Genomic DNA, 4,939 nt, shown 5'->3' on the forward strand with positions numbered 1-4,939 from the left:
CCGGATCTTTAAGTTTCGGAGGTGAACTCCCTTGAAGGATTGCACTACTCACCTTAGTGAAGGTGATAGTTTCAAGCTTCCGGATCGACTTCTTTTTCGTATGGGTGTCCTTCATGTACTTTGCATAGGCCGGCACGTGATTGATTAATTTCGTAAAAGGAATCGAGACTTCCAAATTCTTCACAATTTCCATAAATTTTCCAAGTTGGTCATCGAACTAAGGTTTAACTTGACGACTTGGGAATGGAAGTCTAATCACAATGGGCACTTTTTCCTTGGCCTTCTCTTCACTTTTCTTTGAAACTTCTTCTTTTGTTGGTTCTCCTTCCTTGGAGTTTTGCACAACTTCTTCTTTGTCACTAACTTCCACAACTTTATCCTCAACTTGCTTCTTTGGTCCTTCATACCTCGTACCACTCCTCAAATGAATGGCACTAACCGTTTTATGTCTTGGGGGATTACTTTGAGGTGGTAATTGCCCCTTTTGTCTTTGAGAACTTGAAGATGCTAGTTGGGTCAATTGAGTTTCCAACATTTTTGTGTGGGCTAGGATGTTGTTGATGGTGATGTCTTTTGCTTGACTATCCTTTTGCATTTGAGAGAAAAACTCTTGTTGATTCTTTTGAATTTGGAGGACCGCTTTTTGAACATCAAAACGTTGGTCATTTTGTTGATTGTATGGAGTTTGATTTTGGTAACCTTGGTTTTGGTTGAAAAAGGGTCTTTGATTTTGGTTTCTCATGGGAGGTGGGGTGTATGTTGGTTAAGGGTTTTGAACATTTTGCCTTTTGTATGAGAGATTTGGGTGGAATTTGGTGTTTTCATTGTAATAATTGGAATAAGGGGTACCACTCTTGTATGCTTGAAAAGCATTCACTTGTTCATTTGTTCCCCTACATTCACTTTGGTCATGTCCCAAAGTTCCACAATTCTCGCATATCCCACTTGGGATTGATGAAGATGCTACCATGGCATTAACATGATGCTTTGGCAATTTTGAGGCTTCTTCAAGTTTAGCCATAGCCTTCTCAAACTTCAAGTTAATGGTATCAATATGAGCACTAAGTTGAGCACCCAATTGAGTAATAGAGTCTACTTCATACTTTCCTCCTCTAGTAGCCTTGCAAGGTCTACTATATTGTGAGTTATGGACCGCCATTTCCTCAATCTTGTTCCAAGTTTGATTATCGTCAACTTCGGTGAACATACCATTTGATCCCATGTTGAGAATGTTTCTTGAGTCTTCATAAAGACCATTCCAAAATTGTTGTACCAAGAACCATTCGCTAAGTCCATGATGAGGGCATGAGCGACAAATTCCTTTGTATCGCTCCCAAGCTTCATACAAAGATTCTTCATCCCTTTGCTTAAAACCCGTAATTTGAGCTCTTAGCATGTTAGTCTTTTCCGAAGGGTAGAATTTTTTGTAGAAAGCTAGAGCCAACTTCTTCCAAGAGTCAATTCCAAGAGTAGCCTTATCAAGGCTCTTCAACCATTATTTTGCGGTGCCAATTAGAGAAAAAGGAAATAAGACCCATCGAATTTGGTCTTGAGTCACACCGGTTTGTGAGATCGCATCACAATAGTCACAAAAAGTCTCCATGTGAGAGTGAGGGTCTTCACTAGGCATCCCCCCAAATTGGCTTCTTTCGACTAATTGGATAAATGCGGATTTTGCAATGAAATTTCCGGTTAAGTGTTGTGGTGTGGGAGTACCATTGGGTAGGTTCTCCTCGGTTGGTACGGAATGTGATGAAAATTTAGGCATTGTGGGTTGATTTTGTGTTGGATTTTGTGTTGGGTTCTCCTCACCTTCTCTTGCAAAAGGGTTGATGAACTCAATAGTATTTGGTTGAATATCTACAACCTCACCAATACCTCTCAAAGTACCTTTATCAAGTCTTCTATTGTTGGTCGAAGTCCTTTCAATTTCGTGATCAATGGGTAACAAGTTACCTTGTGATCTTCTAAACATGTAAAATATCAAACAACTTGAAAATAATTAGAACAAACCTTGAGGAGTTTTACTTCCGTAAGGCAAAGAAAGACACAACTAATAACAATCTAAGAAAATCAAATCAAGTTAACACCGTCCCTGGCAACGGCGCCATTTTTGGTCGGACTCACTCACTTAGAGATTTAGTTTTTGGTTACTTGTCGTTAAGAGCACCTAGACCAAAACAATATTTATAACTTCACAAACAACTCTACTATTAGTAAAGAGGCAAGTAGAGGTCGGATCCCAAGGGACGGGTATTGATGTAGGATTTTCGATTGCAAGTAGCGGTGTCTAGGGGTGTCACGATTTGAGGTTGAGATGAGAAGATCACTAAACTAAATAACAATAAAAATAAACAAGCAAGATGATTAAAAAGGGATGTAAACAATTGATTAAAAGCACTAGGGTGTCATGGGGTCATAGGGGATTCATGGGAATTGATCATACAAACATATTCTCAAATTATAAGCAAGCAATTATTGTTGTGATGGATCGAGTTGGTTTATATCTTACAATCCTAGGAAGGTTTGGGTCCCAGAGCCGAATCGATTAGATTGTACAACACCTACAAGTCGACTTAATCCTCCCTACTCATCTATATGCATGGTCTAATGAGACTCGAGTTGGTTTATGTCTTACAAGTCTCATTGAAAAGGTAAGTTGATACGTGCATTTTATATAGTCTTATTAGCCTACTTTATGCACGTATTTCTATGCTTTTATCGTGGTTTTATGCTACGAAATGCCCCGAATATGGTACTTTGGTTTGTTTTGTCTTATTTGCAGGAATGAACCCAAAAGTAGTGAAATCAAGCCTTTTACCATCCTTTTAGTATGCATTTGGAGGAAGAGTGAATTTGGAGCGGGAATGAAGCTATTTTGAGATGCGCATTGGAGTAAGGAAGTTAGGCGAGCCAAGAGAGTGCTTCAATTTGCTAATTCCTGCTTGTAAGAGCCATATCTCGAGTTCTACAACAGATATTAAGGTGATTCCAGTTGTAGGTGGAAGCTTATCCTCTTAGCTTTCCAACGCCACCAACCACACCCTATTTGTCCAAGTAACAAAGGAATGGCAGCCGTTTGAAGTTCAGTGCGCGAAGCAGGAATTACGCGCTGAGAAGTGCTCGATCGAGAACTATTTTTATTCGATCGAAAGCCCATTTGCTCGATCGAGAGCTACTTCTTCTCGATCGAGTGATTAAAGGGAAAGAAGTCTTCGATCGAGAGGAATGCTAAGGAATATCACTCGATCGAGAGCCTTAAGTGCTCGATCGAGCAACAATCCTTGACGGGCTGGGCTTTTAAGCTTTATTTTCCGCAATTAGGTTAATAATCCTATTTTTCTTATAAATAGGATAGGAGGTCGACATAATGAGGGGACTTCTCCTCTCTAATTACTCTTAATACTCTGTCACTTTTACACTGTTACTTTGCTCTTTCTTTTCCGGATCACTTAATTCAGTAATTTTTTCCCTTATTCTCTTTTAATGCTTATTTCTTCTTTAATTATTGTCATTGCTTATTTTATTATGAGTAGCTAATTCCCCGTAGTATGTTAGGATTAGGGAAGCCGTGGTAGCAATGTTTTAACTGACTTATATAGATTAGTCTTGCGATAGGAATTGTATTAGGCAATTTAATTGTTATCCGGTCGAATGAATGCATGCAGGAGACTACAAATTTAGTTAACCCCGACCTAGATCGAAAGATGGGAAGGGAAGGCTTGCTTAATTACAATAGGGTATTGCAGTGAGGGCGAAAGTTAAGCTATTTACGCTCTAGGGCGGTTTAAGGACCGAAAGGTGACGACCATAGCTCTTCTTATCAATAGTCTAATCGCCTTAGTATTCCCGATAGTATAAGATCTGATAGCTGCCACGGTGGACCGACTCTTAGCATACTCCCTTCTCTTACTGTTAATTCTCTTATTCATTTCCCTCGCCTTAATCTCTAGTTTAGTTAAATCAATCAAAACCCCCAATTGTGACATTTAGACAGATAAATAGACAAATAGATAGTACACCGCCTCCCTGTGGAGATCGACCCTACTTACCGCTGACTTCTGTTAGTTGTACTTAGGTATTTATTTTTGGTACGAAACGACAGTATCAAATTTTGGCGCCGTTGCCGGGGAGGCAATCTATTTATTTATTTGTTTAATTTTATCTGTTTTGTAGCCTCGGGGATTTTTCCTTGAGGCCGTTTTAATCTTTTGTTTAGTCTTTGTTTTGATAGGCCTTACAGTACTACCTAGACAGTTCTAGGTGAAAGACATCAAAGGGAAGGCTTGAGTACCTTTGACCCATCACCAATGTCCTATTATATGGAACAAACAGGTGATTTATCATGCGGGAGATGTGGTGTTCTTTGGGCATAATGCGATCCTTTGTTTGGCAGAGAATGACGAAGTTTACGCGTTCGAGCGGCGTAGTCGAGTTAGTCAAGCAATGTAGTTGTGCCGCCACATCCACCCTATCAGTGGCCACCGCAACAAGATCCTCCCGATATACAAGAAGAAGAAATTGCGGAGCTGAAATCTTTATTAGAGACAATTGCATCTCAGATGCAAGCTCAGCAAGATCATGATAGACAATTCTACTCGCGAGTTAAGGAGCTCGAGTCTGTAGTTGCTCAGTTAGCAGCTGAGATGGAAGAAGAAGAGGTATACCTTGCCGAGAGTGGTTCTTCCCCTGAGGAAACCATGTTACCCAATGCTGAGGATGACCTCTATGACTCCGACGACGAATTTCTATCATATTTCACTAGCTTACGCGAAGATTTCAGCGCTGCACAGGAGGAATCACTCGATCGAGTGACTTATATTAGTCGATCGAGTGATTTTCCAGGAGACACTGCTCGATCGAAGGGAATTGCTGCTCGATCAAGTGGAATTCAGGAGGAAGTTGGTCGATCGAGTGATTATTCTGCTCGATCGACTGA

At 40.3% G+C, this 4,939-nt stretch overlaps 1 non-coding gene across 1 annotated transcript; it reads left to right on the forward strand.

Moving 5' to 3' along the window:
• The first annotated feature begins 1,289 nt into the window (after positions 1 to 1,289).
• LOC141634626 (small nucleolar RNA R71) lies at positions 1,290 to 1,396 on the forward strand. The gene has a single exon (XR_012539353.1). It is a non-coding gene; the product is annotated as a small nucleolar RNA R71 (small nucleolar RNA).
• Positions 1,397 to 4,939: the final 3,543 nt, after the last annotated feature.

This window comes from Silene latifolia, chromosome Y (genome assembly GCF_048544455.1).
Source record: "Silene latifolia isolate original U9 population chromosome Y, ASM4854445v1, whole genome shotgun sequence".
In the NCBI taxonomy this organism is placed as follows: Eukaryota; Viridiplantae; Streptophyta; class Magnoliopsida; order Caryophyllales; family Caryophyllaceae; genus Silene; species Silene latifolia.